Source organism: Nycticebus coucang, chromosome 4 (assembly GCF_027406575.1).
Source record: "Nycticebus coucang isolate mNycCou1 chromosome 4, mNycCou1.pri, whole genome shotgun sequence".
Classification (NCBI taxonomy): domain Eukaryota; kingdom Metazoa; phylum Chordata; class Mammalia; order Primates; family Lorisidae; genus Nycticebus; species Nycticebus coucang.
This window is the reverse complement of record NC_069783.1, coordinates 65,804,241-65,817,510: the sequence shown is the minus strand read 5'-3', so window position 1 is coordinate 65,817,510 and position 13,270 is coordinate 65,804,241. Positions and strand designations below refer to the sequence as shown.

The following is a 13,270-nucleotide window of genomic DNA, read 5'->3' as shown; positions in this document are numbered from 1 at the left end:
CCATTTCTATCAGCAAATAGAATTAAGACAGTTAAAACAGGTGTCCCTTTTCCAGTGGAAGGTCTCATTAAAGTTTGTGCTGCAGCAACGTTTTTGTTAAGTGAATCCTATGACACTGTTCAATTCCATTATAAATGTCAGAGATTCAGTGTACAGGAAGAGCAACTGGCCCTGAATGGAATGAAATCACAGGTCAGAATATTTAAAATGTCCTCGAGACACTTACTTAAAAGAACAAGTCGTATCTGTCGGGAAAATGTTATTTTTCAAAATATGATTAAAAATGTTCTACCCTCAAATCATAACATAAGAAATACAGAAGGTAGGAAATTTCTGCAGGAATCTCATTTCCCTTACCCTGATTTGCACATATCAATTAATGTTAAGAGCGCAATTTCTAATGCTCAGAACTCTTGGTGAGGATACTTGAGCTTGTCTAATCATGTTTCAATTTTCTTAGAGTTTCTGAATTGATGTCCTATGTACCTTTGTAGCTGGGGGGTGAGAGGGAATGCACATTTCTAGACTTTTGCATTCGGTCTCCAGATAGCTTTATTTGTGCCCGTATGCTAAGGGATCAAAAAGGACAGTGTAAAATGCAGTATTTAAAGTGTGCATTTCCTGTTTTGCGGGGGAATGCTACTCCTGGTGTTTGCAGAAACCGGTGTCATTTCACAAAAGGCTTTGAAGCATTGATTAGACAATGGTTTGTGCATTTCATGACTGTTCTGATCTTTAGTTAGTTTGTTTCATTTAGCTTATAGCTTCTGTTGCACCCAGGGCTGTTAGCATATCAGTTGATGTGTATTCGGTTTAGAAAAATGGTGAACACTAATTAAATGGTTTCATTCATCACTCATTCATCCATCATTCATATATTGGTTGATACCAAGATCAGATACAAGGTAACTGCTCTACAAACTCCACAGTGCCAGGAAAAGTTCCCAAATGTCTCTGAAATGCTAAGCATGATATGCATAACCTTCCATTTAATCAGCGCTCCTTAGACTATAGGAATTATTATCCTCACTACTAATGTGGGAAATGAGGTTCAGAGGAGATAGGTAGTTCGCTCAAGCTTATACTGCTAGGAAGTGATAGAGTCCAGATTTAAACTTAGGGTTCTCCGATGCAAAAAATCCATGCTATTTTCACTACAACACCATTCTGACTCTTAACATATTAAGAACGAAGTAATCAAATTATAACGGTAGAATGGGATTCCTAAACATTATAACCTTAAGAGTATGGTGCTCCCAGCATGAATCATCCATCTTAATTCATGAATTCCTTTAGTTGAGAAGTCTGGCTAGCAACTATTCCATAAAGGAGGGGGAGACCTGTACTATTTAAAATGAATTTCCAGCAGTTAGCAACCTTTTGATAACATATTTACTGACAGTTGGAGATCTTGCTTACATTAGTTTTATGGGATAAAAATCTACTGTCGTGGGATCCATTATGTTGTTGCCATCTGCACAAATTTGGAGAGCAAAGGGAAGATGAGAGAGAAGTGGCCAACTTAAAGTCTCTCCCTATGGCCAGTTTTGCACAGGCAGTCTTCACTCTGGCCCAAGTCTAGCACACATTAGGGAGAGAAAGTTCTTATGTGGTAGATATGAGAAAGAGAAGAGAGGTGAATGGGTTGTAAGTGAGAAATAAGGTAGGAAACTTACAGAAAAGCTTTTTATTAACTCAAACATGGTAGAATGAAATGAAACCCTCAAAAAAATAACTAAAATACCATTTCATATTTATTCAGTAAATTTTGAAGTCTTAGATAGAAGTCTTAAATTTCCTTTCCAGCATGAGTGACATAGGCCCCAAAACACATAAAATACAGATGCACTCTAGGGAGTCAACATGTTGCACTCAAGACAGCCTCCAGGTAACAGGAAGGACCCTTTAAATGCAGTCCTGGCATCAACTATTTTAGCTTATAATTCATTCTAGCTGAGTCTTCAATGGGGTCCTTTACAGGGTAGCTCAAGTTTTTGGTTAGGCCTATGGTCTACAGGGTACTAAAGGGAACCCAGGCAAATTGTCTTATTTTGGAAATCTGTCAAACCGTCTCACTCACTCATTCTCAGACATGGAACTTAAATTTGACATCTATCATGTTGAGGAAAGATATAGTGAGCTAAACAGGGAATTTGTGAGAAATTTTATAAGCAAATTTAGTGAATGTTAAGGATTCTATCAGAGAGTGAATTTCCAGAAATATCCTGTATGTGTCTTTATTAGGATGGTGGGTACTGCTGAAAGGAAGTTATTTTTTGGTTTGTTTTAGAGTAGAAGTGGTGAAATACTCAGACATAATCTGCAAAGAAAGTTATTGGGCTGGAAGTGAGGTTTATGATAGAGAGAAATGAGGCTTATCAGAGTGGTGATATGTAGTGAAAAGATGAGAAAATGGAAGGCCAATTGCATAATACTCTTGTAAATAATGGGGATGGAGATGGTGCATTTTTTGTGTTTCAATTCAATTAAAGTAGCCATCTGTTTTAAGGGAAGGTAAAGGTTGGAGCACATTTCTAGGCATGAGTCAAGAGAGAGAAGTGGGTCAGAGTCAGTTCCTTGTCTGTGCTTTTCTCTCTGCTTCTGAACCTAAACATTGCAGAATAGGAAATTACACCCAAATAAAAACACAGATAAGCACTGGGGGGAGAGTTAGGGGATATTGAGAAGCAAGACACAGAATAACTCAGGGAAAAGTTTCTGTAGAGCAAAGGATATGGAGAAAGGATGGTTGTCTGTGCATATTGTTCTTTTCTTTCTGAGAACACAGCCACAGCCATGTTTCCCAGCCTCCCTTGCAGCTACGTCCACTGTAGGACAGAGCTCCAAGCCAGTGGTTCTCGCAGCCCTTTAATACAGTTCCTGTGGGTTGCAACCCACAGGTTGAGAACTGCTGTTCTAGACAATACCTTGCTAGTGAATTTGATGAAAACCTCTTTCAGGATGGTCTTCCACACATTCTATTCCAAGTCCTTCTGCTTGACCAGGATGAAAAAGGACATGTATTGATGACAGAGCCTCAGTCAGCCTGGTTATTGAACTACGATATACATGTTCCTTAGATGGAGGAAAACCATCACCATCAACAATGAATGGCGTCCTTGAGTGTTATTTGAGCAAGAAATAATCTCCTTGTGTTTAAGTTGTTCTGCTCTTCGGGTTCCATTTGTTTTAGCAACTTGGGAGAAAATTTCATATAAAACTTTGGAAAAGGAGTTATACATATGACAATGTATAGTTGTACATCTAACAATGTATACACATTTTAAGCATGGAAAAAATTGTACTAAAATTGTTATCCTCAATATATACTGATAACATTTGTGGGATTTTTGTTGTTTGTTTGTTTATTTGTTTTTTTGAGACAGAGTTTCACTTTGTTACCCTTAGTAGAGTGCTGTGGCATCATAGCTCATAGCAACCTCCAAATCTTGGGCTCAAGCAATTCTCTTGCCTCAGCCTCCCAAGTAGCTGGGACTACAGGCACCCGTCAAAACCTATTTTGTTTGTTTGTTTTTAGTCTCACACTTGCTCAGGCTGGTCTCAAACCTGTGAGATGAAGGCAATCCACCCGCCTCAGCCTCCCAGAGTGCCAGGATTGCAGGTATGAGCCACCATGCCCCACCACATTTATTTTCTTAATTGCATCTTGTATCTTTTGTAATTGTAGAATATTCAAACATGACTTGAATATTACGATTTTAATATTGCTTTTTTCTTTCTTAAAATGTATATACATTTCTTGGCACCTTCTGTATATGAAATATGTAGTTATAATTCCTAATTAAAAAAATAATAAACTGCTAAAAGCTCACAAGCTCTTTCTCTGGAGATTTCTAACATTTTTTTCCTGTGTCTTCATGTATTGAAAGGCAAGAGCTTGCCAAAGAGGAGAGGAGTGGGTGTACACACTTTTCCAGGTTCCCATGGCACCACAGTTCCATGATCCCCTGACAGTTGGGGCTATAACATGAGTTGTTTTGATTTCTAAAAGTGATCTAGAAGATTGATGCCTTTCCTGTTGAGGAAGTTCTCCTGATTTATGATCACCATGTTTGTTATTTCTAAATCATACTGGGGTACATTGAATATTTTGTTTTTTAATTTTGGTTGAGCGGGATACCAGTCATCTAAATTAATGACCTTTCATGTATGGCATAAATTCTGAGAGGCATTTGCAGTGGGAGTGCACCATTCGAGTGGTGGGGGCAGATTGATGGTTTCTGTGTCCCACATGAGAGTCAAGCAGCCCAACAAAGGCCGGTGCACTCACTGCATGACCATAAATGTGAATTGTTATGATTGTTGGTAACAGTTGTAGTTTAGACCACAAAGAGGAGTTATTTCAAAATGATGATCCATGTTGTTCCATAATCACTATGTTTAAAGGCCTTAATGCTTCTACAAGGTTGTTGTTAGGGCCAACTAATGCCCAGATAACTGACAGAAATGCTTCCATGCCACATTAATATTTATCTGCATGACCGTCAGAGTAAACTTGTTTATCGTTTGAATATCCTTGCTATTGGCTAGTTGAACTAATCGTGTACTTTTCTTTTTGGAAAAAAAAAAAAAAAAAAAAAAAACATAATTCCCAGGTTGCTTTCACATAAGTAAGAAGCCTTCTGCAGCGAATCATTTCTCAATTAAAATATTTTTAATCAGGCTTGATGCCTGTAGCTCAGTGCTAGGATGCCAGCTACATACACCAGAGCTGGCAAGTTCGAACCCAGCACAGGCCTGCCAAACAACAATAACTACAACCAAAAAATAGCTAGGTGTTGTGGTGGGTGCCTATGGTCCCAGCTACTTGAGAGGTTTGAGGCAGGAGAATCACTTAAGCCCAAGAGTTTGAGGTTGCCATGAGTTGTGACACTGCAGCACTCTACTGAGTGTGACATACTACTGAGGGTGACATAGTGAGACTCTGTCTCAAAAAAAAAAAATTAAAAAAATATTTTTAATCAATTAGCAAATTTTGCTTCACCCTCAGGATAATGTTAGCTACTAGAATATGGGAAAGAGAGAAGAGGTATGTGACGTGCTTTCTACAATCTGAGGGAAGACACATTTTAACATAATAAGAAATGTTTACAAACAGGAGAAGTATTTCATATTTGATTTACTCAAGAAGACCTGGAGTTAAATCATGTCCCTGGCACTTTCTAGCTGTATTGCACGAAACAATTCACTCAACCCACAAAGGCTCAGGTTCCTCATCTTTAAGACAATCATGATACTACCTTCCTCCCAAGACTGTGAGTCAGATTAAGGAGTAGATTTCTTAGTGAGATTATAACATTAGTTCTGAGAAAATTAGAAAATGGTTCACAATTGCCAGTCAGTTGAGCCCCCATGAATGAAGATCCTCACAGGCAAGGAAAAACTTGAAAAAACAGCAGGTCATCAAGAAAGAATAACAAGAGATGAGAGATCAGGACTTTAAACCTACCACGTAGGTGAGGCTAAGAAGGTCTAAGTGGGTAGGATCTTGAAATCCAAAGTGTAGTGATTAGAAGATGACTCTGCAATATGTTCTGCGTTTGTTAGAGGCGTCTTAAACATCAGCTATGGTCCTAAGGATAAGAGACATGTTCATCTCGTATCTGGCTTAGGAGGACACTGGAGAGTCTGCCACTGATTGCTAGCCCTGGGCAATTGAGTTACACTTTTAGATTTATATTGAATAAGGTACTTTTTAATCACCTGATTTATTGTTTGTTTTTGTATATTGCCTCCATTTCTAGGATGTAACCCCCATGAGAACTGAAACTTGTTGGCTTTACCTAATACATCCCTAGTGCTGAGAAATGGGACAACACAGGTACTTTATATTCATCTGAACAAACAAATGAATTAAATAAAAATTGAGTAGCTACTATGAGCAAATCAGTTTTTGACCCTGAGTCACCTACAAAGATGATAAGCCCAGGAGCCTGTCAAAAGATGGGATCTATTCAGTCTAAGCCAGTTATCTAATATTTTTTATTGCAACTGACTGAGAGATGAGCTGGATTAAGGCAACTTTGGCCAGTGAGACATCTAAGAGTCAGCCTTCCAGTAGCTTTTGAGAAAGAAAATACTAGGCTCTTAAGAGAAAAATCCAGGATGGAAGTGGAAGACATTATTCTTAGTAAATCATCACAAGAATGGAGAAGCATGAATCCTATGTACTCAATTTTGATATGAGGACAATTAATGACAATCAAGGTTATGGGGGGGGAAGCAGAAAGAGGGACGGAGGGAGGGGGGTGGGGCCTTGGTGTGTGTCACACTTTATGGGAGCAAGACGTAAAAGAGGGACTTTAACTAACAATTGCAATCAGTGTAAACTGGCTTATTGTACCCTCAATGAATCCCCAACAAAAAAAAAAAGAGAAAAATCCAGGAGAAGTCTCTCCTCTCTTTCCAGCCCCTTTTCCCCATCTTAGCCCTTGGTGGTGGTTATCTTGAGATCACAAGACGAAATCAGCACAGGGAATGAGGCAGAGCTGAGAATAAAAGAGAAATCCACGCAGCAGGCATCTCACTTGACGCCCACTTCACTTCGGGACTGTCAGTGGTGAACCCTTGAAAGTCTTTATTGTTTAAGCCCATGGAAACTGGTTTGTGTTACTTCAGCCAAAGCATCACGCTTGTTAAAATTCCTTTCAGAGAGTTGGGTAAAAAGTGTATGCGGTCATAGCGAAAGTGTCAAGTAGTCTTTCAAAATATTCTATACCAGGGCGGCCGCCTGTAGCTCAGTGAGTTGGGCGCCGGCCCCATATACAAAGGGTGGTGGGTTCAAACCCAGCCTAGGCTGAACTGCAACAAAAAAATAGCCAGGTGTTGTGGTGGGCGCCTATAGTTCCAGCTACTTGGGAGGCTGAGACAAGAGAATCGCCTAAGCTCAGGAACTGGAGGTTGCTGTGAGCTGTGTGTGATGCCATGGCACTCTACTGAGGGCAATAAAGTGAGACTCTGTCTCTACAAAAATATATATATGTGTGTGTGTGTGTGTGTGTGTATCCTATACCAAGAGGCATTATCCAATACTTTCCCAGATAAAGAACAGAACCAAATCCAGATTGATGACATTAAGAATAAACCCTTAATCTTTCTACTTTTGCTAAGAAGCTAAGACATAAAAACAAACCCCATTATGCATAAAAAGAAAATGGAGCATCCTATACCTTTGGGACTCTAAGTCATCGATATGTGTGCAATAATACTCTACAGCTGTCCAGTTTTCAGGGATGTCCTTAAGAGGTGCCGTGATGGGTAGTGAAATAAGCTGATCCGAGCTTCTGACAGCAAAGCCTCAATTTTCTTTTCCATGAACAAGTAGAAAAGGGCACAAGAAGAAGAAGAGATTCAAATAGGAAGACAATGAGATTGAAATGGATTGCTTCTGATTCTAGTTATTATTATGACTCAAAGATTTGTGAGGGAGGAATTTGAAACTCTTGGCTAATGGGGAGTATCTAAAATGTAAATCATATATATGCTACTCCCACTTTCACTCCAGCACTCTGTAGACACTTTCCCCACTTACTTTCCTCAAAGCATTCATTTTCTTGATATACAATATGCTATAGTCATTAAGCTAATATTGCCTGTATTCCCTACTCAAGTGTAAGCTCTATCAGGGTAAGGAGTCTCATCTGGTGAGAGCATCTAATACCCTGTAGCTACCTCATAAATATTTGCTGCAAGAGTCAGTGAATGGATTTTTCACTTTCATAAGTAAAGGATAATTAAGGCATTTTATCAAATCAGTTTTAAATGACAAATCGAAATTTGAAAAGGCATATTCTCTGCCATCTCCTTTTAGAGAATAAACAATTTTTAGGCATGAAGTTACTTCTTTTAAAACATGGATCCACTCTGGAAACATGTTTAATTCAGGAAAGACTAAATTAAAGAATATGTAGGTTCACTCAATCAGGAAGTGAGAAGAGAATTTGGAGCCTTTTTGGATTACTGATTCACCCTACATACCTTAAAATCATAAAGATGTATTGTTTATATATCCATTTTTAAATATAGAAGAACCATCCTATTTTGAAACTAGGATCATGTATAAATAAGAGTTGAAAGTGCTATAATCAAAAAACATTTTCGAATGTTTTCAAATTTTTCCCTGGAAGAAATGTGAGACAGAAATATTCCAACCTGCATCTTTTAGGTGACTGCACAGTGAACTAAAAGCTTATACTGATTTCGTTCTGCTTCTCTGGACGATGACTTCTTTGCTTTGGCATGTTGGGTTACCTTCCCTTAGGCTACAGCCACCTCCTTGGTTCCTTACTCCTCTTATTTCTAGGTAGCCCATCCTCCTCCTCCCCCTTTTATGTGAGATGTTGTGCTTCAGTGATCTGCAGAAAGCTAACAAGTGCTGAGCAAGGGTGGAATCCATACGATTCCTTCAGTCCATTAGTTCTCCTAGAGTGAAGTATCCAGTTTCTTATAAATGCCATCCACTCCTTGTTGCAGGAGATACTTGTGAGGAAAACTCACCCCTGCATGGCCCTCAATCAAAGGGGACTGGTTAGACAGGTCATCGTAGGGCTTTCCCAGCTTGGGGCTGGAGGACTGTATTTCCTAAACAGAGGCAGGTAGTCCCCCAGGGTGTTTATTCGCTGAAGGTCAGGCTTTTATATTATGAAACTTCTAGCAGATGTGATAAGCCATAAATTGCAGATCTATCACTTTTTTTACCCCCAGAAAGTGTGTGTGCGCGTATGAAATCAGCAGAATACTGCCTCTCTGTGATTTATGACCCACTTTTGACCACCTCTTATCAGGTTCCCACACACCCTTTTCTGATGCAGCTCATGTCTGAATGACAATAGACAAACCAGTGCCATTATGCACCAAAATCTCTCTCTGCATTCTAGACACCAAGATTACATCTGGGGTATTGATTTATTGCTGCCCTCCCCCCACAGGGACCAGTTTGCTCAGCCTGAACAAGATCCACTATTATTAAACGGAGCCAACAACTCTGTGTGAACTTGGTAAAGAAATAATCATTTGCTTCCCACCTTTCTAACTACCTGGGCATATAAGGAAATGTATGTGTTTAAATATTTAGGCTATTTATTTGTCTCTTCTTTCAGTGTGCAAAAAAAAAAAAAAAAACAACAACTATGAAACAGGCCTTGGGAGGTAGGGAATCTTTCTCGGATGCTGAAACACAATGTGTTTCTTTTTATGAACCACACTGAAATGATTACAAATCTCTGCTTTGGTGTGTATTTCTGAAACACCTACTGTATCTGTCGCAATGAGGTTTTATGACAGCTTTAACAGTTTCTGCAAAATTTATATGTTCTACCAGTAGATCATTTTGGGGAACGATATAAATTTTACAGCACATCAGAGTTTTATATCACCTACAAACGCCTGATGGAGGATTCACATTAAATGGGCCCCACATCCACCCACAGTTTTCTATTCTTCAGGGTATTTATGTTTGCCAGGCAAAAGGGCCCTTCAACACTTTTCTCTTTACAAATGATCATTCCTCCTCCCTCGTTACCTTTCAGTTTAACATCATTCGGTCCGACTATTTGTCTATGGGAGAAGCACCCAGGCTCTCATCAATAGCAGACAATCTCTGCATTATTCCATCTCTCTAACTCCTACATACACGGAGGGTGGTGTTCCTGGAGCTGCCGAGGACCTGAGTGAGCTAAGTGAAAATCAAAGGAGGACATCTTTTGGGGGAGGGCCATTATTTTCTGAACCCCTGTTGGTACCCGTGTTCTAACAAGAGGTCCTGGAACACAATACTTAAAATTAGAACTACCTTAAGAAGTCTGCACATGTTGTTTCTATGTGTAGGGGAAAATTCTGGGACCATGATCCCAGAGATTTAGATACAAAGAAATTCAGAAAAGAACAGGCCTCTTCAGAATCACAGTTACAGTTGCTCCTTTGTTGAGAATCTTACCAGAAAGACACTTTTTGAAAAATGCCTCACCACCTGTGTTTGGGAACCTCTGTCTTTAACATTCCTCATTCATATGAGCTCTATTCTTGATGCCCAGGCAGTTTGTCCTGGGGATATGTAAACATTATGGATGGGGGAAAGTATGGGTTGAGACGTGTAGTGGGCATGTGTAATTTGTCTGTTTTACTGGGGAACATAGTTGACCCCATTTCCACCACTTGCTACTCCCTGAAAAAAAAATTCTGCTGAGTTCTTTTGGTGTGAGTAGGATAGGCTTAGAACGTCAGCACAATGCAGTAGATATGCGGCTCAAGTCTAGTCAATCTAATTTTCCTTGAGTTCATGGAACCATGATCAAAGCAAATGACATTGTCTCAGGGCTGCCAATGGGTATTCTGGAGTCATATAAGAAAAGACTTAGAATGAAATCTCACCTAACCCAGAGGTGTATGCAAAGTTCCGAGAACTCCATGAAACTTGGAATGCAGCTCTGCCTCAAGCCTACTATCAGCTCTATGTCTAGTATATTCATCCAGAACGGCCAGTAAATTTCCCCTTTTAATGTAAGCCAATGTGAGGAGAAGGGTAAGTACCAACATCTGAGGAGTCATACAACCACGTTTTTATAAACACACCCTGTTGTTTGTCTCTTTATAACCTGTGCTATGGCTTTTCATACAATATGGAAATACAGATGAAGAAGTGAAAAAGCACAAGGTTCTACTAAAACAAAGGGTGGCTTCATCTTGGTGCCAATTTCTCTTCTAGCCAGCCTGAGAGACTAGTCTAAATGAGGATAAAATCAAGTATCTAGGAGAGGGGTGCTGGGGCGGCTCTGGCCAGGGAAGAGGAGTTGCGTGTGTCACCTCAGCTGGCGATAGCGGCGGGAGTGGAGGCGGCAGGCCTGTGCGACCGCCTGGGTTTGGGAAATGGCTGCTGACATTTCTGAATCCAGTGGGGCTGATTGCAAAGGAGACCCAAGGAGCAGTGCCAAGTTAGATGCCGATTACCCACTTCGAGTCCTTTACTGTGGAGTCTGTTCATTACCAACAGAGTACTGTGAATACATGCCTGATGTTGCTAAATGCAGACAATGGTTAGAGAAGAATTTTCCAAATGAGTTTGCAAAACTTATTGTAGAAAATTCCCCCAAACAAGAAGCTGGAATTAGTGAGGGTGAAGGAACAGCAGGAGAAGAAGAAGAGAAGAAAAAACAAAAGAGAGGTGGAAGGGGGCAAATAAAACAAAAAAAAGAAGACTGTACCCCAGAAGGTTACTATAGCCAAAATTCCCAGAGCAAAGAAGAAATATGTAACAAGAGTATGTGGCCTTGCAACTTTGGAAATTGATCTTAAAGAAGCACAAAGATTTTTTGCTCAAAAGTTCTCCTGTGGTGCCTCAGTAACAGGGGAGGATGAAATTATCATTCAGGGAGACTTTACAGATGACATAATTGATGTCATTCAGGAAAAATGGCCAGAGGTAGATGATGACAGTATTGAAGATCTTGGAGAAGTAAAGAAGTGATTTTGAAAATGTGTCTGTATTTAATGACCTGAACTGAAAGTTGATATGGCCAAAGGGGGAGCGGCCTTTAAAAAAAAAAAAAAAAAATATATATATATATATATATATTTATCCTACAGTAAAACTGTAGACTACCCTCATCCTTGGCATTTTCACTGTTCTGTACAAGGCTGCTTGTTTTTTTATTGCCAAAGTCTAATAAAGAGGGGAGACTGTCATGCTTCTGCGTGAGAGAGAATTTAGTGAAATAAAATATTTTGGTCATTTGGTACTGACTTTTATCTTTCTCTTTTTAACTTTTTATTTTTGGAAAAACCCTGTAGACCTTCTGTGGGAAGCATTTCTGTTGATTATTTTACTGATCTAAAGCTGAGTGATTTTTTAAAATTTGGTTTCCTCACCAGTAATATGTCTCCTTGCTTCTTTGGTGGTGATAATTTTGAGATGGGTGAAAATCTTAACAGATTTGTGGTTGAATTTGCTTCCTTGTTACTAAGTCCATTTTGCAGGCATAATAACATACTATTAGTAGTTGTTCAAGCTGTTCTGGAGATTCTGGTAAAGTATATTAAAAGCCTTAAAACCATGTGCACTGTATGACCCAGGAAGCCACTTCTTTGACATTATCCTAAGGAAATGGTCTTGTGGCTCAGCACCCATGGCTCAGGGAGTAGGGTGCTGGCCACATACACCGAGGCTGGCAGGTTCGAGCCCCACCTGGGCCTGCTAAACAACAATGACAATTGCAACAACAACAAAAAAAATAGCCAGGTGTTGTGGTGGGTGCCTATAGTCCCGGCCACTTGGGAGGCTGAGGCAAGAGAATCGCTTCAGCAGAAGAGTTTTTGAGGTTGCTGTGAGCTGTGACGCCACGGAACTCTACTGAGGATGACATAGACTCTATCTCAAAAAAAAAAAAAAAGAAAGTAACAGTCTTGGATAAAATTGCTGAATGAAGGTGTTCATTACAATATTGTTTTTGATATCAAAAATTGCAAAATATATAAATGAACAATTGGGAAATGGTTAAAGAGGTGACAGTGCATCATGTGATAGAATATTATGTATATGTTTAAAATTCATATTTTCTAAGAATACTTGGAAACATGTTTGGTAACGTTAAATGGGGTAGACCCAAATCCATTTAGATATTTATTATTATTCCGAGTGGAAGGCCATTCAGAGAGGCTGGGAATTTTTGTTCTAACTATTAAGTAATGTGAGTAAAATTCTGCTAACCAATTAAAAATAATACAAATCCATGCTTACTATAGAATCTGGAAAGTAACAATTTTGAAACATGAATTTCTTACAAGAGAAACTGACAGATTTAGTGAATGCATTAAATGAACTTAAACTTTTAAGTCAGGTGCTACAAATTGAAGACATGTAGTGTTTTAAATTGCTATAGATAAATTTTTTAAAAACTTAGAATGTATGAAACCATTGTTTATTGCCATGCAAATTATAATCTTGAATGAATGTTTTTTTTTAAATAAAGTCTTAGAAAAATGTGTAATAAAGATATAAAATTTTAAATTCTGCATTAACTGAATTCTACTAAATAGGATTACCTGATGAAGCAAATTTGTCTATCAAGACCATTTGGCATTTGTTAATGTGTGTATTCCATTGGTGCTGGAGATGTTTGTGTGCCTGTATCAACACAGTGTGACTTTATGTAACGTTTCTTAATGTTATTGGTTCTTGGAATGCAGTTTCAATCCATAGATAGCCAGCAATGGATGTCACTGCAGGAAAATGCAGGATTAAAATTGTACTTGTGAT

General features: G+C 39.0%; 1 pseudogene across 1 annotated transcript; it reads left to right on the top strand.

Annotated features, from left to right (window-relative positions):
• Positions 1-10,776: 10,776 nt before the first annotated feature.
• LOC128584734 (density-regulated protein-like) lies at positions 10,777-11,757 on the top strand (annotated as a pseudogene). Its single transcript, XR_008379716.1, has one exon. The product of XR_008379716.1 is annotated as a density-regulated protein-like (transcript).
• Positions 11,758-13,270: the final 1,513 nt, after the last annotated feature.